The 27,912-nt window shown below is 49.9% G+C and overlaps 1 pseudogene across 1 annotated transcript; it reads left to right on the forward strand.

Annotated features, from left to right (window-relative positions):
- Positions 1 to 26,513, forward strand: LOC311141093 (RILP-like protein 1; annotated as a pseudogene). Its single transcript has 6 exons — positions 1 to 82; positions 2,146 to 2,244; positions 2,761 to 3,036; positions 3,314 to 3,594; positions 8,442 to 8,540; positions 26,420 to 26,513. The product of its transcript is annotated as an RILP-like protein 1 (transcript).
- The last annotated feature ends 1,399 nt before the right edge of the window (positions 26,514 to 27,912 follow it).

Here is a 27,912-nt window from a genome sequence, read left to right on the forward strand (position 1 = left end):
ATGGAAGATTTCGGAATAGCCCTGGACAAAAATTCGCTGGAGTTGACCGTTGTGGACGTCTATGACATTGCCGCGGTCGTGGGTCAGGAGTTTGAATGCATTATCGATCAGTTTGGGTGCTAGGCTTTGCTGCGGCTGATGTCCAAAGTGGTCCGGGTTCTGGAAGTTCTGGAGGTGCTGGTCACACAAAACACACATAACCTAGAAACACAGGTCAAATCAACATATACAGAGACATTAAATATCATGTATGCGTGACATGAGATGAAAAAGCTCTCTGGTAAATATACTGTTGACTGTAAACGCTTTGTGGTTGCTATTTAAGACTGAATTCCTTTACCATTTAGATACAGTGGGGAGAACAAGTATTTGATACACTGCCGATTTTGCAGGTTTTCCTACTTACAATGCATGTAGAGGTCTGTAATTTTTATCATAGGTACACTTCAACTGTGAGAGACGGAATCTAAAACAAAAATCCAGAAAATCACATTGTATGATTTTTAAGTAATTAATTTGCATTTTATTGCATGACATAAGTATTTGATACATCAGAAAAGCAGAACTTAATATTTGGTACAGAAACCTTTGTTTGCAATTACAGAGATCATACGTTTCCTGTAGGTCTTGACCAGGTTTGCACACACTGCAGCAGGGATTTTGGCCCACTCCTCCATACAGACCTTCTCCAGATCCTTCAGGTTTCGGGGCTGTCGCTGGGCAATACGGACTTTCAGCTCCCTCCAAAGATTTTCTATTGGGTTCAGGTCTGGAGACTGGCTAGGCCACTCCAGGACCTTGAGATGCTTCTTACGGAGCCACTCCTTAGTTGCCCTGGCTGTGTGTTTCGGGTCATTGTCATGCTGGAAGACCCAGCCACGACCCATCTTCAATGCTCTTACTGAGGGAAGGAGGTTGTTGGCCAAGATCTCACGATACATGGCCCCATCCATCCTCCCCTCAATACGGTGCAGTCGTCCTGTCCCCTTTGCAGAAAAGCATCCCCAAAGAATGATGTTTCCACCTCCATGCTTCACGGTTGGGATGGTGTTCTTGGGGTTGTACTCATCCTTCTTCTTCCTCCAAACACGGCGAGTGGAGTTTAGAACAAAAAGCTCTATTTTTGTCTCATCAGACCACATGACCTTCTCCCATTCCTCCTCTGGATCATCCAGATGGTCATTGGCAAACTTCAGACGGGCCTGGACATGCGCTGGCTTGAGCAGGGGGACCTTGCGTGCGCTGCAGGATTTTAATCCATGACGGCGTAGTGTGTTACTAATGGTTTTCTTTGAGACTGTGATCCCAGCTCTCTTCAGGTCATTGACCAGGTCCTGACGTGTAGTTCTGGGCTGATCCCTCACCTTCCTCATGATCATTGATGCTCCACGAGGTGAGATCTTGCATGGAGCCCCAGACCGAGGGTGATTGACCGTCATCTTGAACTTCTTCCATTTTCTAATAATTGCGCCAACAGTTGTTGCCTTCTCACCAAGCTGCTTGCCTATTGTCCTGTAGCCCATCCCAGCCTTGTGCAGGTCTACCATTTTATCCCTGATGTCCTTACACAGCTCTCTGGTCTTGGCCATTGTGGAGAGGTTGGAGTCTGTTTGATTGAGTGTGTGGACAGGTGTCTTTTATACAGGTAACGAGTTCAAACAGGTGCAGTTAATACAGGTAAAGAGTCGAGAACAGGAGGGCTTCTTAAAGAAAAACTAACAGGTATGTGAGAGCCGGAATTCTTACTGGTTGGTAGGTGATCAAATACTTATGTCATGCAATAAAATGCAAATTAATTACTTAAAAATCATACAATGTGATTTTCTGGATTTTTGTTTTAGATTCCGTCTCTCACAGTTGAAGTGTACCTATGATAAAAAATTACAGACCTCTACATGCTTTGTAATTAGGAAAACCTGCAAAATCGGCAGTGTATCAAATACTTGTTCTCCCCACTGTATAGTGTTACTGTCTATTGGTAATGCTCTGTATAAAGCTACATAACATTCTGAAGTATTTAAGTTCAGAAACATTATTTTAGCAGTATTAGTTCTATCTGTTACATTATCACAGTTGTTTTTTATTTACAACAGTATGTGCTGATACATGTTTGTGTTAAGCTGTATGTGTGTATCTCTTGGACAGGCGTGTCAGAGAGAGAGCGTCAGGTGATGAAGAAGCTAAAGGAGGTGGTAGACAAACAGAGGGATGAGATCCGGGATTAAGAACGAGGACCTGGAGGCTGTGAGGCTTGTCTCTTTCCTTCTAGTAGCATTCCACACACCCTGATCTACATAACTCCTCCCCCCTAGGCCTCCTACTGTCTGTAGCCTAATGCTCCAGCACATAGATGGTTCACACTCCCTGGGCTTTCTTTTGTTCACATGCCTGAGAACGACAACAACTTCCACCAACAATCTGGACCCCTCAGAGTGTTTCCATCAGTTCATTACGTGAGGCTTCACTCATTCTCTGACCATGATCCTTTTCAAGCCTTTTACTTCTTAGTTTCTGCCATATTGCTCTCATTTAGGCCATCTGTAGCTCAGTTGGTAGAGCATGGCGTTTGCAACGCCAGGGTTGTGGGTTCGATTTCCCACGGGGGGCCAGTATGAAAATGTATGCACTCACTAACTGTAAGTCGCTCTGGATAAGAGCGTCTGCTAAATGACTAAAATGTAAAATGTAAAATGTAAATGTAATTACAGTATCATTCATTACACAAAGTAGGATTAAATGGACTTCTTCCTCCCCTCATAGCTTCAGCTGCAGCAGCACCGTCTGATGAAGATCAACCTGGACCTGCGGCACAGGATCAGTGTGGTGGAGGCTCAGGGCAAGGCAGTGATCCAGCAGAAGGCTGAGCTCGAGGCTATGTCCCAGGCTCGCCAGCAGGAGCTTGGGGCCCTGCAGCAGGAGGTGGCCAGGCTGAAGGAGGAGCGTCAAGAGTGGGAGCTGTACAGGAAGGGGGCAGCCGAGAAGGAACTGCCCCCCTCAGAGTCTGTGATGACAGTGCCTACACCATTGCCGGCCAAGGCAACCACAGCGTCAACCCCCTCCCTGATCTAGTCTATTACTTTTCCCTTTAACACGGCATTACGTATCCATAAGCTTTTCCTCATGGAGTTAAGTTTATATGCAAATTACATAGAGACAGGGTTGGAACTTCACTATTGACAAGAACATAATAATATTACTCCCACCCAAGGAGGGTAAGTCATTTTTGTAGATTTGGTTATTGAATATTGTTGCCACCCACCATAAATACATCTTTCTCAGTACTGAAAGTGACCATGCTATGTCCCAAATCCAGTCCTTGGTACCAGCATCAGCAGCCTCCATCGTGCACAATTATTTTTGGGCGGAATGCAGAGGTAACCATGAATTCCTGGGAGAGTGCTTTGAGTCAGAAGAGAGTCCTCCGCTTCTCCCCCTGTGTGATGAGGAGCAGGAGGAGGCGCCTGATGCCCTGGACCAGAAGGAGTCTGACAGGCCCCGCTTCACCCTCCAGGATCTACAAGACGTCCTGCAGGAAAGGAATGAACTCAAAGCCCAAGTGTTCATGCTGCGAGAGGAGCTAATCTATTACAAAAGGTTACATGATTGACATATGCTATGTGAGAAAACAAAGGGGGAATTTTTTTAAAATAAGACAATAACATGGAGATGAGGGACTAGGGATTAGGGACTACTAAGTGGTTCTACTAAGATAACATGGAATTGTTTTAAGATGGTCATACCATGGATCATTTAGCTATTGGATTTTGAATTTTACGACCCCTGTAGGTATATACTTATTTTTATTTTTTTGATAAAATATTGAATTTGACCTCTACTACTATAGCCCATAGAAACACATTGAATGGCACATTCATAAATGGCAAAACAGACAGTCAAAAAAAAATCCTAAAAAATAAGGTTTTGAGGTGTCTCCGTTTTGCTCTACGAACCCCACAAGCCCGACAGGACTCGTCTGAAGTCGGTACCGCCGATGTGCCAACTTCTGTCTGTAGCGTCCGAACCGTTTGGACTACAAACTAATATGACTATGACCCCTACAAGTGTCACGGGACTCATCTAGGAGAAATAAGAAAGCTCAGGAAATATTTTTGTTTTTTGGACACATATTTAACCCCTTTTTAAAACTAGCTCCATACTTCCATTCATTTTTTAAACTGGTACTGGGTTACCTTCAGATGAGTCCCGTGACACTTGTGGGGGTCGTAGTCATATTAGTTTGTAGTCCAAACGGTTTGGACGCTACAGACAGAAGTTGGCACATCGGCGGTACCGACTTACATTTACATGTACATTTACGTCATTTAGCAGACGCTCTTATCCAGAGCGACTTACAAATTGATGCATTCACCTTATAGCCAGTGGGATAACCACTTTACAATATGTATTATTATTATATATATATTATTTTTTTGGGGGGTGGGGTGGGGTAAGGGGGGGGTAGAAGGATTACTTTATCCTATCCCAGGTATTCCTTAAAGAGGTGGGGTTTCAAGTGTCTCCGGAAGGTGGTGAGTGACTCCGCTGTCCTGGCGTCGTGAGGGAGCTTGTTCCACCATTGGGGTGCCAGAGCAGCGAACAGTTTTGACTGGGCTGAGCGGGAACTGTGCTTCCGCAGAGGTAGGGGGGCCAGCAGGCCAGAGGTGGATGAACGCAATGCCCTCGTTTGAGTGTAGGGACTGATCAGAGCCTGAAGGTACGGAGGTGCTTTTCCCCTCACAGCTCCGTAGGCAAGCACCATGGTCTTGTAGCAGATGCGAGCTTCAACTGGAAGCCAGTGGAGTGTGCGGAGGAGCGGGGTGACGTGAGAGAACTTGGGAAGGTTGAACACCAGACGGGCTGCGGCATTCTGGATGAGTTGTAGGGGTTTAATGGCACAGGCAGGGAGCCCAGCCAACAGCGAGTTGCAGTAATCCAGACGGGAGATGACAAGGCTCTTTGCACTCTGGGAGGAGGACACAATGGAATTGTCAACCATGATGGCGAGAATATGGAACGGGCAGTCCTTCCCCGGGAGGAAGAGCAGCTCCGTCTTGCCGAGGTTCAGCTTAAGGTGGTGATCCGTCATCCACACTGATATGTCTGCCAGACATGCAGAGATGCGATTCTCCACCTGGTTATCAGAAGGGGGAAAGGAGAAGATGAGTTGTGTGTCGTCTGCGTAGCAATGATAGGAGAGGCCATGTGAGGATATGACAGAGCCAAGTGACTTGGTGTATAGCGAGAATAGGAGAGGGCCTAGAACTGATCCCTGGGGGACACCAGTGGTGAGAGCACGTGGTGCGGAGACAGATTCTCGCCACGCCACTTGGTAGGAGCGACCGGTCAGGTAGGACGCAATCCAAGAGTGAGCCGCGCCGGAGATGCCCAACTCGGAGAGGGTGGAGAGGAGGATCTGATGGTTCACAGTATCAAAGGCAGCAGACAGGTCTAGAAGGACAAGAGCAGAGGAGAGAGAGTTAGCTTTAGCAGTGCGGAGAGCCTCTGTGACACAGAGAAGAGCAGTCTCAGTTGAATGACCAGTCTTGAAACCTGACTGGTTTGGATCAAGAAGGTCATTCTGAGAGAGATAGCAAGAGAGTTGGCTAAAGACGGCACGCTCAAGAGTTTTGGAGAGAAAAGAAAGAAGGGATACTCGCCTGTAGTTGTTGACATCAGAGGGATCGAGTGTTGGTTTTTTGAGAAGGGGTGCAACTCTCGCTCTCTTGAAGACGGAAGGGGCATAGCCAGCGGTCGAGGATGAGTTGATGAGCGAGGTGAGGTAAGGGAGAAGGTCACCGGAGAGGAGGGGATAGGGTCAAGCGGGCAGGTTGTTGAGCGGCCGGCCGGCCGTCACAAGTTGCAAGATTTCATCTGGAGAGAGAGGGGAGAAAGAAGTCAAAGCATAGGGTAGGGCAGTGTGAGCAGGACCAGCAGTGTCATTTGACTTAACAAACGAGGATCGGATGTCGTCAACCTTCTTTTCAAAATGGTTGACGAAGTCATCCACAGAGAGGGAGAAGGGGGGAGAAGATGGCAAAGATGGCAGATGCTTGGAATTTAGAGTGGTAGAAAGTGGCTTTAGCAGCAGAAACAGATGAAGAAAATGTAGAGAGGAGGGAGTGAAAAGATGCCAGGTCCGCAGGGAGTCTAGTTTTCCTCCATTTCCGCTCGGCTGCCCGGAGCCCTGTTCTGTGAGCTCGCAATGAGTCGTCAAGCCACGGAGCAGGAGGGGAGGACCGAGCCGGCCGGGAGGATAGGGGACATAGAGAGTCAAAGGATGCAGAAAGGGAGGAGAGGAGGGTTGAGGAGGCAGAATCAGGAGATTGGAGGGAGAAGGAATGAGCAGAGGGAAGAGATGATAGGATGGAAGAGGAGAGAGTAGCGGGAGAGAGAGAGCGAAGGTTGCGACGGCTCGTTACCATCTGAGTAGGGGCAGAGTGAGTAGTGTTGGAGGAGAGCGAGAGAGAAAAGGATACAAAGTAGTGGTCGGAGACATGGAGGGGAGTTGCAGTGAGATTAGTAGAAGAACAGCATCTAGTAAAGATGAGGTCAAGCGTATTGCCTGCCTTGTGAGTAGGGGGGGACGGTGAGAGGGTGAGGTCAAAAGAGGAGAGGAGTGGAAAGAAGGAGGCAGAGAGAAATGAGTCAAAGGTAGACGTAGGGAGGTTGAAGTCACCCAGAACTGTGAGGGGTGAGCCATCCTCAGGAAAGGAACTTATCAAGGCGTCAAGCTCATTGATGAACTCTCCAAGGGAACCTGGAGGGCGATAAATGACAAGGATGTTAAGCTTGAATGGGCTAGTGACTGTGACAGTCCCGTCGGGCTTGTGGGGTTCGTAGAGCAAAACGGAGAACACCATCGTGTCTGTGAGAGTCTCATCTTTCCATAGAGTATTTGTATTCCAAACCGTTCAGACACTACAGACATTTTCATGAGAAGACCAATTTTGGGGATGTCTCATGGTCTGACAAACACTGGTGTAGCTCGGCCACCTTCCACCACAGATGCGGAAGGCTGACATAGGCAGATGCGGTGGATTGAGAAGTAGCCCATAGATATACTACATTACCAAAAGTATGTGGACACCTGCTTGTGGAACATCCCATTCCAAAATCATGGGCATTAATATGGAGTTGGTCCCCTTTTTGCTGCTATAACAGCCTCCACTCTTCTGGGAAGGCTTTCCACTAGATGTTGGAACATTGCTGCGGGGACTTGCTTCCATTCAGCCACAAGAGCATTAGTGATGTTGGGCGATTAGGCCTGGCTCGCAGTTGGCGTTCCAATTCATCCCAAAGGTGTTCGATGGGGTTGAGGTCAGGGCTCTTTGCATGCCAGTCAAGTTCTTCCACACCGATTTCGACAAACCATTTTTGTATGAACCTCACTTTGTGCACGGGGGCATTGTCATGCTGAAACAGGAAAGGCCAGCCCCAAACTGTTGCCACAAAGTTGGAAGCACAGAATCATCTAGAATGTCATTGTATGCTGTAGCGTTAAGCTTTCCCTTCACTGGAACTATGGGGCTTAGCCCAAACCATGAAAAACAGCCACAGATCATTATTCCTCTTTCACCACCAAACTTTACAGTTGGCACTATGCATTGGCGCAGGTAGCGTTCTCCTGGCATCCGCCAAACCCAGATTCGTCTGTCGGACTGCCAGATGGTGAAGCGTGATTCATCACTCCAGAGAACGCGTTTCCACTGCTCCAGAGTCCAATGGCAGCGAGCTTTACACCACTTTTTTCATGAAGCTCCCGACGAACAGTTCTTGTGCTAACGTTGCTTCCAGAGGCAGTTTGGAACTATGTAGTAAGTGTTGCAACTGAGGACAGACGATTTTTACGCCCTACGTGCTTCAGCACTCGGCGGTCCTGTTCTGTGAGCTCGCAGCTGAGCCGTTGTTGCTCTTAGACGTTTCCACTTCACAATAACAGCACTTACAGTTGACTGGGGCAGCTCTAGCAGGGCATAAATTTGACGAACTGACTTGTGTGAAAGGTGGCATCCTATGACGGTGCCACATTGAAAGTCACTGAGCTCTTCAGTAAGGCCATTCTACTGCCAATGTTTGTCTATGGAGATTACTTGGCTGTGTGCTCAATTTTATACACCTGTCAGCAACGGGTGTGGCTAAAATAGCCAAATCCACTAATTTTAAGGGATGTCCACATACTTTTGTATATATAGTGTATCTCTCGCTTAAACTGACGGATTTTGATGGGGATTTTTTTATTATGTTATTTAGATTGATGCACAGGTGCGTCAGTAGACTCTTAAGGATGTTTAATTATGTTATTGATATGTACTTAATAATGATGTCGTATCCCACTTCATCATTTGGATTTAGAAGATTTAGTTCATAATACAAACACTTGCTAGCCCCGTCTTCACTAAGTCCACACTATTTTAATGACTCCCTTCTCCTCCCTGCCTCAGCGAGGAGTTGGAGGATGAGATTAACAGCATCAACTGGGATCCACCCCATCAGTCAGAGCCTGCAACCGTTGAACAGCCTGACTCAGGGATCAAACACCTGTAAGTACTGAAACCCACCAGGTCTACGCCAAAGTTCCTCACTCTTCAGCCACCCCGCCCCATCTCTCTTGATGGGTATGCGCTCAGGCCACACACACATACAGGTAACTGCCAAAATAAAGGATCTTAATAGGGCGTTGGGCCACCACGAGCCGCCAGAACAGCTTTAATGCGCGTTGGCATAGATTCTACAAGTGTCTGAAATTCTATTGGAGGGATGTGATACCATTCTTCCACAAGAAATTCCATAATTTGATGTTTTGTTGATGGTGGTGGGAAACGCTGTCAAAGGCGCCGCTCCAGAATCTCCCATATGTGTTCAATTGGGTTGATATCTGGTGACACACACCCTTTAACCACCTATGCTCCTTTGAGACCCCTCTTTCAAAGTCACTGAGATCTCTTCTTCTACCAATGGTAGCCAAAATAATGGGCAACTGGGCATTTTTATATGAGACCCTAAGCATGGTGGGATGTTAATTGCTTAAAAACTCAGGAACCACACCTGTGTGGAAGTACCTCCTTTCAATATACTTTGTATCTCTAATTTACTCAAGTGTTTCCTTTATTTTGGCAGTTACCTGTATTTGTACAGCCTATAATTCCCACAATTTAAGACATTTTCAAACAATGTTGTCAATGTCATGCTTCCTGTCATAGTGCTTCAGGCTTGCAGTCAGGGATTTTACCTAGATAATAGATCTGTATGTCACTAGCTACATTTCCATCCAATTGGCGAAAGATTTTCTTTCAAATATTCTAAAATCTGCACAAAGAAAATATGCGCATTTTCCCAACAGTGGTGTGTCCATCAAACTGACTTGTTGCGGATTGTCAAGGGGTGCTGAAGGTGGGTGTGGTGCATGAATCAAGCGCAGAACGCAGAAGCTCAGTCCAAAAGACTGATGGACCGGCCGATGGGGTTGGCAGGGTAGGTGGAGGTGTGGGTACCCCGCTGGCCACCCATCGGTGCAGGGTGTTGATGACGTCCTGTAGAGCGGTCCCCAGTTGTCGTATCTGGTCATCTTGGCCGCGAACATGCTCCTCGAGCAACTCAGGCGTAACTGCAGATCCTGCTGATTCCATTTTGGTGTGTGATTCTGTCAAGGGGTGCTGAAGGTGGGTGTGGTGCATGAATCAAGCGCAGAACGCAGAAGCTCAGTCCAAAAGACTTTAGTGCAATATTCACGTAGAAAACAAGCACAATAAGCCCGAAGGCGAAATAACGGCGCACACAGGCGTCAAACAAACGGCGCACTAACATGTGCGAAAAACCTCTCCAAAACACTGGAGGGAAGTACGTAGCTCCAACACAAAACAGAAGAGCAATCACACACAAAGACAACACACACAACGAGAACTAAATAGGACACTAACGAGGACTAACAAGACACAGGTGTACAACATCAAGACAAAACCAAACGAACATGAAACATAGATCGGTGGCAGCTAGTACTCCGGGGACGACGACCGCCGAAGCCTGCCTGAACCAGGAGGAGGAGCAGCCTCGGCCGAAACCGTGACAGTACCCCCCCCTTGACGCGCGGCTCCAGCCGTGCGCCGACCCCGGCCTCGGGGACGATCAGGAGGACGCGGAGCAGGGCGCGCGGGATGGTCCCGGTGGAACTCCGACAGGAGAGATGGGTCTAGGATGTCCCTCCGCGGCACCCAGCACCGCTCCTCCGGGCCGTACCCCTCCCACTCCACGAGATACTGGAGACCCCCCATCCGGCGTCTTGAGTCCAAGATGGACCGAACGGTGTACGCCGGAGCCCCCTCGATGTCCAGTGGGGGCGGAGGAGTCTCCCCTATCTCATTGTCCTGGAGTGGACCAGCTACCACCGGCCTGAGAAGAGACACATGGAACGAGGGGTTAATATTCTTATACTCAACAGGTAGATGTAACCTATAACACACCTCGTTCAATCTTCTCAGGACTTTAAAGGGCCCCACAAACCGCCGACCCAGCTTCCGGCAGGGCAGGCGGAGGGGTAGGTTTCTGGTAGAGAGCCAGACTCGATCTCCGGGTGCGTACACCGGCCCCTCACTGCGGTGGAGATCGGCGCTCGCCTTGTGACGAAGGACGGCCCGCTGCAGGTGGACGTGGGCAGCGTTCCACGTCTCTTCCGAGCGCCTCATCCAATCATCCACCGCAGGGGCCTCGATCTGGCTCTGCTGCCAAGGTGCCAGAACCGGCTGGTAACCTAACACACATTGGAAGGGGGTTAGGTTGGTAGAGGAGTGGCGGAGAGAGTTCTGGGCCATCTCGGCCCAGGGAATGTACCGTGCCCACTCCTCCGGCCGGCCCTGGCAATACGACCTCAGAAACCTACCCACATCCTGGTTGACACGTTCTACCTGCCCGTTACTCTCCGGGTGGTACCCTGAGGTAAGGCTAACCGAGACCCCCAACCGCTCCATGAACGCTCTCCAAACACGGGAGGTAAACTGGGGGCCTCGATCAGACACTATATCCTCGGGTACCCCGTAATGCCGGAAGACGTGGGTAAATAGGGCCTCAGCGGTCTGTAGGGCAGTAGGAAGACCCGACATAGGGAGAAGACGACAGGCCTTAGAGAACCAGTCCACAACGACCAGGATGGTGGTATTCCCCTGAGAGAGGGGAAGGTCTGTCACAAAATCCACCGAGAGGTGGGACCATGGTCGTTGTGGAACGGGCAGGGGTTGTAACTTACCCCTGGGCAGATGTCGGGGCGCCTTACACTGGGCGCACACCGAGCAGGAGGAGACATAAACCCTCACATCCCTAGCCAAAGTGGGCCACCAGTATTTAGTGCTAAGGCAATGCACTGTCCGGCCAATACCCGGATGTCCAGAGGAGGGTGACGTGTGAGCCCAGTAAATGAGTCGATCCCGAATCTCGAGCGGAACGTACTTCCGACCCTCAGGACACTGTGGAGGGCTGGGGTCGGTACGCAACGCTCGCTCGATTTCGGCATCGACCTCCCACACCACCGGTGCCACAAGGCAAGACTCCGGTAGTATGGGAGTAGGCTCAACGGACCTCTCCTCCGTGTCATACCGCCGGGACAGCGCATCTGCCTTACCATTCTGGGACCCAGGGATGTACGTGATTTTAAATACGAACCTGGTGAGAAACATACTCCATCGAGCCTGGCGAGGGTTCAGTCTCCTCGCTGCCCGGATGTACTCCAGGTTCCGATGGTCAGTCAAAATGAGGAAAGGGTGTTGAGCCCCCTCAAGCCAATGCCTCCACACCTTAAGGGCTTGAACTACAGCTAACAGCTCCCTGTCCCCAACGTCATAGTTACGCTCCGCCGGGCTGAGCTTTTTTGAGTAAAAAGCACAGGGGCGGAGTTTAGGTGGCGTGCCGGACCGTTGAGAGAGAACGGCCCCTATACCAGCCTCAGACGCGTCTACCTCAACCTGAAAGGGTAATGCGGGATCCGGATGCGCCAGCACCGGAGCCGACGTAAACAGGTCCTTCAGTCTCCTAAAGGCCCTGTCCGCCTCAGCTGACCACTGCAGGCGCACCGGACCCCCTTTCAGAAGGGACGTGATGGGAGCTGCCACCTGTCCAAAACCCCGGATAAACCTCCGGTAGTAATTTGCAAAGCCCAAGAACTGCTGCACCTCTTTTACAGTGGTTGGAGTTTGCCAATTACGCACAGCGGACACACGATCCACCTCCATTCTCACCCCTGACGCGGACAACTGATAACCCAAAAAGGAGACCGACTCCTGGAAAAACAGACATTTCTCTGCCTTGACATATAGGTCCTGCTCCAACAGCCTCCTCAATACACGACGCACCAGGGTTATATGCTCGGCTCGGGTAGACGAGTACACCAGAATGTCATCAATGTACACGACCACCCCTTGTCCCTGCATATCCCGGAAAATGTCATCTACGAAGGATTGGAAGACTGATGGAGCATTCATCAACCCATATGGCATGACGAGATATTCGAAATGACCTGACGTGGTACTAAACGCTGTCTTCCATTCGTCGCCCTCCCTAATGCGCACCAAGTTATACGCGCTCCTGAGATCCAATTTTGTGAAAAAACGCGCTCCATGCAATGACTCTGTCATGGTCGCAATCAGAGGGAGTGGATAACTGTATTTCACAGTAATCTGATTGAGACCACGGTAATCAATGCACGGGCGCAACCCTCCATCTTTCTTCTTCACAAAAAAGAAGCTCGAGGAGGCGGGAGAAGTGGAGGGCCGAATGTATCCCTGTCTCAAAGATTCGGCTATGTAAGTCTCCATAGCTTTTCTCTTCTCTTGAGACAAAGGATACACGTGGCTCCGTGGGAGCGCTGCTCCTGCCTGGAGATCAATCGCACAATCCCCCTGTCTATGAGGAGGCAACTGCGTCGCCCTAGTTTTACTAAACACGAGAGCTAAATCCCCATATTCAGGCGGAATGTGCAGTGCGGGCACTTGGTTTGGACTTTCCACCGAAGTCGCCCCCACGGAAACACCCAGACATCGCCCCTCGCACTGAGCAGACCACCCATCGAGAGCCCTCTGTTGCCACGAAATAGCAGGGTTATGGGTGCTTAACCAGGGAATTCCCAGCACCACTGGGTACGCAGGAGAGTCGATCAGATACAGCTGTATAGCCTCTTCATGACCCCCCTGCGCACACATCCTAAGTGGTGCTGTGATCTCCCTAATCAACCCCAACCCCAACGGGCGGCTATCTAAGGCATGAACGGGAAAAGGTTTGTCAACAGGTAGGAGAGGGATCCCTAAATCTAAACAAAACTTCCGATCAACAAAATTCCCAGCTGCGCCTGAATCTACTAGCGCCTTATGCTGGGAATGAGGTGCAACCTGTGGAAAACACACAGGTATACAAAAGTGCGCAACAGAAAGCTCTGGGTAAGTGGGACGTCTACTCACCTGGGAGGCCCCCCCAGTGCGTGGCCTGTTGTCTTCTTCCCCGGAGAACCCTCCCCAGCACCTGGCCGCAGTGTGCCCTCCACGACCGCACTTGGTGCAGGAGACAGGCCCCCTCGGGCTCCTCCTCCTCCTTTCTCTAGCGCCGGCACCCCGAGCTCCATAGGGCTCGGCTCGGAGGTGCCGGAGGGCGGAATGGACGGACCCCCCTCGGGACGTCCATGGGTGGCCAGCAGGGTGTCCAGACGGATGGACATATCGACCAACTGGTCGAAGGTGAGATGGGTATCCCTGCAGGCCAACTCACGTTGAACGTCCTCCCGTAGGCTACATCGAAAATGGTCGATGAGGGCCCGTTCATTCCACCCTGCGTCCGCCGCTAGAGTCCGGAACTCTAGAGCAAATGCCTGTGCGCTCCTCCTCCCCTGTCTCAGGTGGACTAGACGCTCCCCCGCCGCTTTGCCCTCAGGAGTATGGTCGAACACGGCCTTGAAGCGGTGGGAGAACTCGACGTAGGAGATGGTGTTGGCGTCCATCTTCCTCCTCTCGGCGTTAGCCCACTCCAACGCCTTGCCCGTGAGACAGGAGATGAGGGCGGAAACGCTCTCGTGTCCCGAGGGCACCGGGTGTACAGTGGCCAGGTAGAGCTCCACCTGCAGGAGGAACCCCTGACACCCGGCAGCTGTTCCGTCATACGCCCTCGGGAGCGAGAGCCGAATCCCCCTGGGTTCCGGACCTGGGACTGGTGGACCGGCCGATGGGGTTGGCAGGGTAGGTGGAGGTGTGGGTACCCCGCTGGCCTCCCATCGGTGCAGGGTGTTGATGACGTCCTGTAGAGCGGTCCCCAGTTGTCGTATCTGGTCATCTTGGCCGCGAACATGCTCCTCGAGCAACTCAGGCGTAACTGCAGATCCTGCTGATTCCATTTTGGTGTGTGATTCTGTCAAGGGGTGCTGAAGGTGGGTGTGGTGCATGAATCAAGCGCAGAACGCAGAAGCTCAGTCCAAAAGACTTTAGTGCAATATTCACGTAGAAAACAAGCACAATAAGCCCGAAGGCGAAATAACGGCGCACACAGGCGTCAAACAAACGGCGCACTAACATGTGCGAAAAACCTCTCCAAAACACTGGAGGGAAGTACGTAGCTCCAACACAAAACAGAAGAGCAATCACACACAAAGACAACACACACAACGAGAACTAAATAGGACACTAACGAGGACTAACAAGACACAGGTGTACAACATCAAGACAAAACCAAACGAACATGAAACATAGATCGGTGGCAGCTAGTACTCCGGGGACGACGACCGCCGAAGCCTGCCCGAACCAGGAGGAGGAGCAGCCTCGGCCGAAACCGTGACACGGATAAAAATCAGTGTGTGATGACGTAGTGCACACAAAATATATATTTTTTGCTTATGTTTTCATGTACCGAATAAAAATCAAAAGTTCAATGTGTTTTCATCGCATTTTCAACTCTACCAATAGATTTCTCACAAAAACTGTTGCGTTAAATAGCAAATGTGCATACTCTGGTCTTGGCACATGTGCTCTAGCCAACAGTTTGCAGATACAGTGTGGGTAGGCTAGTCTACATGATGAGATTATTATGGATAAGAGCAAGAATATTTTTATTTGTCAAACGGCAGTCATGCAACAATCATCATGTCATCAGAATAAGACCCTCGATATTTATTGGAAAGGAGCATCAAGCTCATCACCACACACTTTCACCACCCTGTCAAGTTCATCATCTTATTTCATCTGTAGCCTAATAAACTGCATGGTTTCGTGGGAGGACAATACACCATATCATCGCGTGACCCCAAGTTTACTTCGATATGATGGTTATTATATCAATATTTGCGCATAAAAAGTGTTTCCACCGCCATTTCTTGCAATCATTAATCCTACCAACACAAACAGATCCCACTATGTCGAACGGAACGAACACATTTTCTGTCTGCATTTATACAATTGTACCGAAATGTCCTGTTTCCATCACAGCTGTCGTTGTTTAATTTGTTATACTGTATGACTTTACTCGTAGAAAAACTGTGAATGGAAACGTGCTTACTGACCAGTATGTTTGCGTGAGCACTAAAACAAATAATGACAACTTAGTTTCCACAATGCTTGTTTGGGGTGTTATAATTGTGGAAGAACCTGTAACAGGACGAAGGGATGATGTTTCAGCACCATTCTGTGAAATTTTTCAACTATCATAATAATTTCATGAAGGTAATTTAAATTTAAAAATAATTGTAAAGTTCATGAAGGGGAGACAAATTACCTCACTCCTGGCGCCGACGAAGATGGCGGCCTCACGACTAGCTCTTAGGAAACTTTGCAGTATTTTTTTTTTTTTATGTATGACTTTTTACATTATTAGCTCAGAAAGTGTTTTGTATCATTACATACAGCCGGGAAAAACTATTGGATATCAGAGCGGCGGTAACTCACCAGCATTACGACCAGGAATACGACTTTCCCGAAGCAGATCCTTTGTTTGCTCTCCCCAGGGCAATTGAACTGATTACAGCTGCTGACCCAAAACATCGCCGGCGGAGGAGAGGCACTCGGAGCGGCCTGCTGGTTTACCTTAGGAGGCGCGCACACCACCCACCGCTTCCAAGTATACTACTCGCTAATGTTCAGTCTTTGGATAACAAAGTCGACGAGCTCAGGGCAAGGATTTCTTTCCAGAGAGACATCAGGGCCTGTAATATACTTTGTTTCACGGAAACATGGCTCTCTGGGGATATTGTGTGGAAATCGTACCAGCCAGATGGGTTCTCAGTTCATCGCGCAGACAGAAATAAATATCTCTCCGGGAAGCAGAAGGGCGAAGGTGTGTGTTTCATGATTAACGACTCATGGTGTAATTGTAGTAACATACAGGAACTCAAGTCCTTTTGTTCACCCGACCTAGAATACCTCATAATCAAATGCCGACCGTATTATCTCCCAAGATAATTTTCTTCGGTTATAGTCACGGCCGTGTATATCCCCCATCAAGCCGATACCACGACGGCCCTCAAAGAACTTCACTGGACTTTATGCAAACGGGAAACCACATATCCTGAGGCAGCATTTATTGTAGCCAGGGATTTTAACAAAGCAAATTTGAGGACTAGGCTGACTAAGTTCTATCAACATATCGACTGTTGTACTTGGGCTGCTAAAATCCTTGACCATTGCTATTTGAACTTCCGGGATGGTTATAAGGCCCTCCCCCGCCCTCCTTTCGGCATATCTGACTGTCACGGTTTCGGCCGAGACTGCTCCTCCTCCTAGTTCGGGCAGGCTTCGGCGTTCGCCGTCCCCGGAGTACTAGCTGCCACCGCTCTATGTTTCGTCATTTGATTGCTTTTGTCTGTTACACCTGTGTCCATTTGTGTGTTGATTACGTGTCTTATAAGTTCCTTGTTTTGCACTAGAATGATTGTGTGTTGTTATGACTGCCACTGTGTCGGAGCTACGTGTTTGCACCCTGTTTGTTTTGTGTTTAGTGTTTACGCGTGTGCGTAATTTTCCCTCGCCTCTTGGTGTATTTTGAGGTCGGGGTTTTTTCCTCGTAAACATTGGACTATTAAAGTCTGTTGGACTTCACCTCTGTGTCCTGTGCCTGACTCCTCCACCACATCCACATCGGTTCTAGTGACAGAACAACACACCACCATGGAGTCAGCAGGAACAGCGGCGGCACCCGAATCCCTGGAAGACCGGATCAACTACCAGGACACCATGATCCGGCAACTCGGGGCCGCCATGGACGAGGTGTCCAACACTCTGCGCCGATTGGTGAATCGAGAGGTGCCCACGCACTCTTACAACATCCCATCACCAACGGCCAGTCCTCCTCTCTCAGCACCGGAACCCAGTGGCATTCGGCTCTCGCTCCCGAGGGCATATGACGGTTCTGCAGCCGGGTGTCAGGGATTCCTCCTGCAGGTGGAACTTTACCTTGCCACCATACACCCGGCGCCCTCGGGATACGAGAGCGTCTCCGCCCTCATCTCCTGTCTATCCGGCAAGGCGTTGGAGTGGGCCAACGCTGAATGGAGGGGAATAGACGCCGCAACCATCACCTACGCGGAGTTCTCCCGCCGCTTCAGGGCTGTCTTCGATCATCCACCTGAGGGGAAAGCGGCGGGAGAGCGTCTATTCCACCTCCGACAGGGGAAGAGGAGCGCACAGGAGTTCGCACTGGAGTTCCGGACACTAGCGGCGGATGCGGGGTGGAATGAGTGGGCCCTCATCGACCACTACCGGTGTAGCCTACGAGAGGACGTTCGTCGTGAGCTGGCCTGCAGGGACACCAACCTGTCGTTCGACCAGTTGGTGGACATTTCCATCCGTCTAGACACCCTGCTGGCTACCCGCGGACGTCCCGAGTGGGGGTCGTCCATTCCACCCTCCAGCACCTCCGAGCCGATTCCCATGGAGCTCGGGGGTGCTGGCGCTAGAGAGAGGAGGAGAGGGAACCCGAGGGGGGCCATCCCCTGCACCACCTGTGGTCGTGGAGGACACACCGCGGCCAGGTGCTGGGGAGGGTCTCCTGGGAGAGGTGACAACAGGCCACGCACTGGGGAGTCATTTCAGGTGAGTAGGCGCCCCACTTACCCAGAGCTTTCTGTTGGTCACATGAGTATTCCTGTGAGATTTCCACAGGTGGCACCTCATTCCCAGCATAAGGCGCTAGTAGATTCAGGCGCAGCTGGGAACTTTATTGATCGGGCATTTTGTTGTAGGTTAGGAATTCCCCTTCGGCCGGTAGAAGCTCCATTTCCTGTCCACGCATTAGACAGCCGGCCGTTGGGGTCGGGCCTGATCAGGGAGGTCACAGCACCACTGACGATGACGACGCAGGGGGGTCATGAGGAGATCATTCAGTTTTATCTGATTGACTCTCCTGCGTACCCCGTGGTGTTGGGCTTTCCCTGGTTAAGCACCCATGATCCTACCATAGCGTGGCAACAGAGGGCTCTGATGGAGTGGTCTGCCCAGTGTGTAGGGAGATGTCTAGGTGTTTCCGTAGGGGCGACCTCGGTAGAGAGTCCGAACCAAGTGCCCGCACTGCGCATTCCCCCTGAGTATGAGGATTTAGCACTCGTGTTTAGCAAATCGAGGGCAACACGGCTACCTCCTCATAGACAAGGGGACTGTGCGATAAATCTCCAGACAGGAGCGGCTCTTCCACGGAGTCGTGTGTATCCCCTGTCTCAAGAGGAAACAGCGGCTATGGAGACTTACATAGCCGAGTCCTTGGCACAGGGATACATACGGTCCTCCACTTCCCCGGTCTCCTCGAATTTCTTCTTTGTGAAGAAGAAGGACGGGGGATTGCGCCCGTGTATTGATTACCGTAGTCTCAATCAGATCACAGTTAAATACAGTTACCCACTTCCACTGATTGCGACGATGACGGAATCATTACGCGGAGCGCGGTTCTTCACAAAGTTGGATCTCAGGAGCGCGTACAATCTGGTGCGCATTAGGGAGGGGGATGAATGGAAAACAGCATTTAGCACCACCTCGGGTCATTACGAGTATCTCGTCATGCCATACGGGTTAATGAATGCTCCTTCAGTCTTCCAATCCTTTGTTGACGAGATTTTCCGGGACATGCATGGGCAGGGTGTAGTAGTTTACATCGACGACATCCTAGTGTATTCTTCTACACGAGCCGAGCATGTAGCCCAGGTGCGCCGAGTGTTGAGAAGACTGTTGGAGCATGACTTGTATGTCAAGGCAGAGAAATGCCTGTTCTTCCAGGAGTCCGTCTCCTTTTTGGGTTATCGGTTGTCCGCGTCTGGTGTGGAGATAGAGGTAGACCGGGTATCGGCCGTGCGTAATTGGCAAACTCCAACCACTGTAAAAGAGGTGCAGCAGTTCTTGGGTTTTGCTAATTACTACCGAAGGTTTATTCTGGGTTTTGGACAGGTTGCAGCTCCCATTACGTCCCTGCTAAAGGGGGATCCGGTTCGTTTGCAGTGGTCGGCTGAGGCGGACAGGGCATTTGTCAAACTAAAGAACCTGTTCACCTCGGCTCCTGTGCTGGCGCATCCGGATCCCTCTTTACCATTCCAAGTAGAGGTAGACGCGTCCGAGACCGGTATTGGGGCAGTTCTGTCACAACGGTCCGGCACGCCACCTAAACTCCGCCCCTGTGCGTTCTACTCCAAGAAGCTCAGCTCGGCGGAGCGCAACTATGATGTTGGGGACAGGGAGCTGTTAGCCGTAGTCCAGGCCCTAAAGGTGTGGAGGCATTGGCTTGAGGGGGCTCAACACCCTTTCCTCATTCTGACTGATCACCGTAACCTGGAGTACATCCGGGCAGCTAGGAGATTGAACCCTCGTCAGGCTAGGTGGAACATGTTCCTAACCCGGTTTGTTTTTAAGATCACATACATCCCTGGGTCCCAGAATGGTAAGGCAGACGCCCTGTCCCGGCGGTATGACACAGAGGAGAGGTCCAACGAGCCTACTTCCATATTGCCGGAGTCTTGTTTGGTGGCTCCGGTGGTATGGGAGGTCGATGCGGAAATCGAGCGGGCACTGCGTACCGACCCTACTCCCCCCGAGTGTCCTGTGGGGCGGACGTACGTTCCGCTCGAGATTCGTGATCGACTTATTTATTGGGCTCATACATCACCCTCCTCTGGACATCCAGGTATTGGCCGGACCGTGCACTGTCTTAGCATGAAATACTGGTGGCCAACGTTAGCTAGGGATGTGAGGGTTTATGTCTCCTCCTGCTCGGTGTGTGCCCAGTGTAAGGCGCCTAGACATTTGCCCAGGGGTAAGCTACATCCCCTGCCCGTTCCACAACGACCATGGTCCCACCTATCGGTGGATTTCGTAACCGACCTACCCCCCTCCCAGGGGAATACCACCATTTTGGTCGTTGTGGATCGGTTTTCCAAGGCCTGTCGTCTCCTTCCCATGCCGGGTCTCCCTACTGCCCTACAAACCGCTGAGGCCCTATTTACCCATGTGTTCCGGCACTATGGGGTCCCCGAGGATATAGTGTCTGACCGAGGTCCCCAGTTCACCTCCAGAGTTTGGGGGGCGTTCATGGAACGGTTGGGGGTCTCGGTAAGCCTTACCTCGGGGTATCACCCAGAGAGCAATGGGCAGGTGGAACGTGTCAACCAGGATGTGGGTAGGTTTTTGAGGTCCTATTGCCGGGACCGGCCGGAGGAGTGGTCTAGGTTCATCCCCTGGGCAGAGATGGCCCAGAACTCTCTCCGCCACTCCTCCACCAATTTAACACCTTTCCAGTGTGTTTTAGGTTATCAGCCGGTCCTGGCACCATGGCACGAGAGCCAGATCGAGGCCCCTGCGGTGGATGAGTGGATTCGGCGCTCGGAGGAGACGTGGGACGCTGCCCATGTCCATCTGCAGCGTGCCATCCGTCAACAAAAGGCGAGCGCCGATCGCCACCGCAGTGAGGAACCGGTGTACGCACCGGGAGATCGAGTCTGGCTCTCGACTCGAAACCTGCCCCTCCGCCTGCCCTGCCGGAAGATTGAACGAGGTGTGTTACAGGTTACAACTGCCTATAGAGTATAAAAATATTAACCCCTCGTTCCATGTGTCTCTTCTCAGGCCGGTGGTAGCTGGCCCACTCCAAGAAGATGAGATAGGAGAGACCCCTCCGCCCCCTTTGGACATCGAGGGGGCCCCGGCGTACAGGGTCCGGACCATCTTGGACTCGAGGCGCCGGATGAGTGGTCTCCAGTATCTCGTGGAGTGGGAGGGGTACGGTCCGGAGGAACGGTGCTGGGTGCCCAGGAGGGACATACTCGATCCATCCCTCCTGACTGAGTTTCACCGTGGGCATCCCACGCGCCCGGGTCCGCGTCCTCCTGGCCGTCCCCGAGGCCGGGGTCGGCGCACGGCTGGAGCCGCGCGTCAAGGGGGGGGTACTGTCACGGTTTCGGCCGAGACTGCTCCTCCTCCTAGTTCGGGCAGGCTTCGGCGTTCGCCGTCCCCGGAGTACTAGCTGCCACCGCTCTATGTTTCGTCATTTGATTGCTTTTGTCTGTCTGTTACACCTGTGTCCATTTGTGTGTTGATTACGTGTCTTATAAGTTCCTTGTTTTGCACTAGAATGATTGTGTGTTGTTATGACTGCCACTGTGTCGGAGCTACGTGTTTGCACCCTGTTTGTTTTGTGTTTAGTGTTTACGCGTGTGCGTAATTTTCCTTCGCCTCTTGGTGTATTTTGAGGTCGGGGTTTTTTCCTCGTAAACATTGGACTATTAAAGTCTGTTGGACTTCACCTCTGTGTCCTGCGCCTGACTCCTCCACCACATCCACATCGGTTCTAGTGACACTGACCACGACTCCATTTTGCTCCTCCCTTCCTATAGGCAGTAACTCAAACAGGAAGTACCCGTGCTAAGGACTATTCAATGCTGGTCTGACCAGTCGGAATCCACGCTTCAAGATTGTTTTGATCACGCGGACTGGGATATGTTCCGGGTATCTTGCGAAAATAATTTTGACTAATACACTGAAACGGTGACTGAGTTTATCAGGATGTGTATAGGAGATGTTGTGCCCACTGTGACTATTAAAACCTACCCTAACCAGAAACCGTGGATAGATGGCAAAACTGAAAGAGCGAACCACCGCATTTAACCATGGCAAGGTGACTGGGAATATGGCAGAATACAAACAGTGTAGCTACTCACTCCGCAAGGCAATTAAACTGGCAAAACATCAATATAGAGACAAAGTGGAGTCGCAATTCAACGGCTCAGACCTGAGACATATGTGGCAGGGTCTACAGACAATCACGGACTACAAATGGAAAACCAGCCACGTCGCCGACACCGACGTCTCGCTTCCAGACAAGCTAAACACCTTCTTCGCCCGCTTTGAGGATAACACAGTGCCATTGACGCGGCCCACTACCAAGGACTGTGGGCTCTCCTTCTCCGTGGCTGACGTGAGTAAGACATTTAAGCATGTTAACCCCCGCAGGGCTGCCCTAGCATCCCTAGCCGCGTCCTCAGAGCATGCGCAGACCAGCTGGCTGGTGTGTTTACGGACATATTCAATCTCTCCCTATCCCAGTCTGCTGCCCCACATGCTTCAAGATGGCCACCATTGTTCCTGTACCCAAGAAAGCAAAGGTAACTGAACTAAATGACTATCGCCCGTAGCACTCACCTCTGTCATCATGAAGTGCTTTGAGAGACTAGTCAAGAATCATATCACCTCTACCTTACCTGTCACCCTAGACCCACTTCAATTTGCTTACCACCCCAATAGATCCACAGACGATGCAATCGCCATTACACTACACACTGCCCTATCCCATCTGGACAAGAGGAATACCTATGTAAGAATTCTGTTCATTGACTATAGCTCAGCATTCAACACCATAGTACCCTCCAAGTTCATCATTAAGCTTGAGGCCCTGGGTCTGAACCCCGCCCTGTGCAACTGGGTCCTGGACTTCCTGACGGGCCGCCCCCAGGTGGTGAAGGTAGGAAACAACATCTCCACTTCGCTGATCCTCAACACTGGGGCCCCACAAGGGTGCGTGCTCAGCCCCCGCCTGTACTCCCTGTTCACCCATGACTGAATGGCCAAGCACGCCTCCAACTCAATCATAAAGTTTGCAGACAACACAACAGTAGTAGGCTTGATTACCAACAATGACGAGACAGCCTACAGCGAGGAGGTGAGGGCTCTGGGAGTGTGGTGCCAGGAAAATAACCTCTTACTCAACGTCAACAAAACAAAGGAGATGATCATAGACTTCAGGAAACAGCAGAGGGTGCACCCCCCTATCCACGTCGACGGGACCGCAGTGGAGAAGGTGGAAAGCTTCAAGTTCCTTGGCTTACACATCACTGACAAACTTAAATGGTCCACCCACGCAGACAGTGTGGTGAAGAAGGCGCAACAGAGCCTCTTCAACCTCAGAAGGCTGAAGAAATTTGTCTTGGCACCTAAAATCCTCACAAACCTTTACAGATGCACAATTGAGAGCATCCTGTCGGGCTGTATCATCGCCTGGTACGGCAACTGCACCGCCCGCAACCGCAGGGCTCTCCAGAGGGTGGTGCGGTCTGCCGAACGCATTACCGGGGGCAAACTAACCGCCCTCCAGGACACCTACAGCACCCAATGTCACAGGAAGGCCAAAAAGATCATCAAGGACATCAACCACCCGAGCCACTGCCTGTTCACCCCGCTATCATCCAGAAGGCGAGGTCAGTACAGGTGCATCAAAGCTGGGACCGAGAGAATGAAAAACATATTCTATCTCAAGGCCATCAGACTGTTAAATAGCCATCACTAGCACATTAGAGGCTGCTGCTGCCTATTGAAATCACTGGCCACTTTAAGAAATTAACACTAATCACTTTGATAATGTTTACATATCTTGCATTACTCATCTCATATGTATATACTGCATTCTATAATATTCTACTGTATCTTAGTCCATGCCGCTGTCACGCCCTGGCTCTGGGACTCTGTTATGTTGAGCCAGGGTGTGTAGTTTCTATGTGTTTGTGTTCTAGGTTCTTTATCTAGCTCATGTGTTTCTGTGTTGGCCGGGGTGGTTCTCAATCAGAGGCAACGAGTGTCAGCTGTTGCTTGTTGTCTCTGATTGGGAACCATACTTAGGCAGCCTGTTTTCCACAGTGTTTTGTGGTATCTTGTTCCGTGTTGGTTTTGTGTTGTAAACCAAGGACGTCACGTATCGTTTTGTTGTTTTTTTCGTGTGGGTGAATATAAATAAAAGTATGTTCGCATATCACGCTGCGCCTTGGTCCACTGTGTTTGACGAGCGTGACAGCCGCTCTGTCATTGCTTGTCCATATATGTATATATTCTTAAATTCCATTCCTTACTTAGATTTGTGTGCATTGGGTATATGTTGTGAAATTGTTAGATATTACTTCTTAAATATTACTGCACTGTCGGAGCTAGAAGCACAAGCATTTCGCTACACCCGAAATAACATCTGCTAAACACGTGTACAGTGGGGAGAACAAGTATTTGATACACTGCCGATTTTGCAGGTTTCCTACTTACAAAGCATGTAGAGGTCTGTAATTTGTATCATAGGTACACTTCAAATGTGAGAGACGGAATCTAAAACAAAAATCCAGAAAATCACATTGTATGATTTTTAAGTAATTAATTTGCATTTTATTGCATGACATAAGTATTTGATCACCTACCAACCAGTAAGAATTCTGGCTCTCACAGACCTGTTAGTTTTTCTTTAAGAAGCCCTCCTGTTCTCCACTCATTACCTGTATTAACTGCACCTGTTTGAACTTGTTACCTGTATATAAGACACCTGTCCACACACTCAATCAAACAGACTCCAACCTCTCCACAATGGCCAAGACCAGAGAGCTGTGTAAGGACATCAGGGATACAATTGTAGACCTGCACAAGGCTGGGATGGGCTACAGGACAATAGGCAAGTAGCTTGGTGAGAAGGCAACAACTGTTGGCGCAATTATTAGAAAATGGAAGAAGTTCAAGATGACGGTCAATCACCCTCGGTCTGGGGCGCCATGCAAGATCTCACCTCGTGGGGCATCAATGATCATGAGGAAGCTGAGGGATCAGCCCAGAACTACACGGCAGGACCTGGTCAATGACCTGAAGAGAGCTGGGACCACAGTCTCAAAGAAAACCATTAGTAACACACTACGCCAGGGTTCTTCAATTCCGGTCCTGGAGGGCCGAAACACCTCTGTTTTTCATCCTCTCCTTCTAATCAGGGGCTAATTCAGACCGGGGACACCAGGTGAGTGCAATTAACTACCAGGTAGAAATAAAAAACAGAAGTGTTTCGGCCCTCCAGGACCAGAATTGAAGAACCCTGCACTACGCCGTCATGGATTAAAATCCTGCAGCGCACGCAAGGTCCCCCTGCTCAAGCCAGTGCATGTCCAGGCCCGTCTGAAGTTTGCCAATGACCATCTGGATGATCCAGAGGAGGAATGGGAGAAGGTCATGTGGTCTGATGAGACAAAAATATAGCTTTTTGGTCTAAACTCCACTCGCCGTGTTTGGAGGAAGAAGAAGGATGAGTACAACCCCAAGAACACCATCCCAACCGTGAAGCATGGAGGTGGGAACATCATTCTTTGGGGATGCTTTTCTGCAAAGGGGACAGGACGACTGCACCGTATTGAGGGGAGGATGGATGGGGCCATGTATCGCGAGATCTTGGCCAACAACCTCCTTCCCTCAGGAAGAGCATTGAAGATGGGTCGTGGCTGGGCTTTCCAGCATGACAACGACCCGAAACACACAGCCAGGGCAACTAAGGAGTGGCTCCGTAAGAAGCATCTCAAGGTCCTGGAGTGGCCTAGCCAGTCTCCAGACCTGAACCCAATAGAAAAACTTTGGAGGGAGCTGAAAGTCCGTATTGCCCAGCGACAGCCCCGAAACCTGAAGGATCTGGAGAAGGTCTGTATGGAGGAGTGGGCCAAAATCCCTGCTGCAGTGTGTGCAAACCTGGTCAAGACCTACAGGAAACATATGATCTCTGTAATTGCAAACAAAGGTTTCTGTACCAAATATTAAGTTCTGCTTTTCTGATGTATCAAATACTTATGTCATGCAATAAAATGCAAATTAATTACTTAAAAATCATACAATGTGATTTTCTGGATTTTTGTTTTAGATTCCGTCTCTCACAGTTGAAGTGTACCTATGATAAAAATTACAGACCTCTACATGCTTTGTAAGTAGGAAAACCTGCAAAATCGGCAGTGTATCAAATACTTGTTCTCCCCACTGTATGTGACAAATAAAATTTGATTTGATTTGAAATGGTGACGGATGATAATGGTTATTTGAGTAGCTTACTTCGTCTTGGTGTGGCTCGCCTCGCTCGCCAACCTGAGTGCTGTAAAGAAGTCACATTGCACCACAACTCTCAATAGTAATTTCACCTATGTCTCCGTCTGTGCTTCTTTGGACAGGATATTCACTGTGGTAATGCGGATGATAGCAGCAGGGTTGATTGCAGACGATCCAACGTTACAGCCAATCAGAAGACTTATGTCCTTTGTATGAACTTTAACATGTATTTTCTCTAATTTTTTGATGCCATTGTTCTTGAGCCAAGCACCTCCACTGTGCAAAAGCACAGTACCTCATGTAATCTCAAATGCAATACTTCCTTGCATGATGTGTGGTGGGAGTATTCTTATTGGCTGATAATGTGTAGATCTTGAATCAGATCTTTAATCAGCTCATCATAATAAATGCCATGATCATTAATACTTTCAACTCCTTTGCCAATATACTAATCCAGAAACTCACTATTACTACCTCCATCTTCCATTAATTTTAGAAGGCCAAATATGCCACAAGCCACAAATCCACATGCATGTTGTCCTCCCCGGTGAACTCACTGTTCTCACTTCATGAACAATCTTAAGTGTAACCAAAGTATTGCTATTGATCTCAGTAGTAGTATTGGCATGGCTAGGACATTTGTTGGCAGGGTGTAACCTGAGTTCTTAATTTCTCTCATTGCACCTCTCCAGGATTAGCATCTTCTCCGGAGACATGAGGCGACCAGAGGAGGTGCCAGATATGTGGAAGAGAGGCAATTATTTACACACGAAGCAGGCTCAGGAGGCACTGAAGCATCCATTAGCTGGGACCTATAATGTCCCATGCTGGTGGTCTCCAAATAAAGGAATGGGTCCGTGCACCAACAATTGTCATGGGAGTCCGTGCACCAACAATTGTCATGGGAATGTCCAACAGCCAGTTACCACCAGAGGGTGCAGGGGAGCGCCAGAGGGTGAATTATTGGAGTACTGGTTGAATACAGTACCAAAAATATGTGCTCAGGCTGTCAGATGACTCATATTCAGGGCATAGTTTGCCAGGAGAGCTTGGTGTTTTGAGGCCTAAAGTGGGTAAGATGAACCTATGAAGAATGTCATGAAGAGCATCATGCCAAGTGGGATTGTCAGGACAAAGTTGTCCTGAGGGGACAATGAGAGATTAATTCTGGAGAGAAGAACGTGCTATCTGGGAGAGAATAATGTGCTATCTGAGAGATATCCTGTGCCTTTTCAATAAATGTTTTGTTGTACAGATATGGTGCTTTATACTAGCAGTAAGTAGACTGTATTAAAAGCTGGTATCTTGTGACTCCCGAGTGGCGCAGTGGTCTAAGGCACAGCATCGCAGTGTCACTAGAGATCCTGGTTCGAATCCAGGCTCTGTCGTAGCCGGCCGCGACTGGGAGACCCATGGGGCGGCGCACAATTGGCCCAGCGTCGTCCAGGGTAGGGGAGGGAATGTCCGGCAGGGATGTAGCTCAGTTGGTAGAGCATGGCGTTTGCAACGCCAGGGTTGTGGGTTCGATTCCCAATGAATGCACTCACTAACTGTAAGTCGCTCTGGATAAGAGCGTCTGCTAAAGTGACTATGATATGAAGCTATTTTTTCCAAT

Source organism: Coregonus lavaretus (genome assembly GCF_964263955.1).
Source record: "Coregonus lavaretus genome assembly, chromosome: 14".
NCBI classification, from domain to species: Eukaryota; Metazoa; Chordata; class Actinopteri; order Salmoniformes; family Salmonidae; genus Coregonus; species Coregonus lavaretus.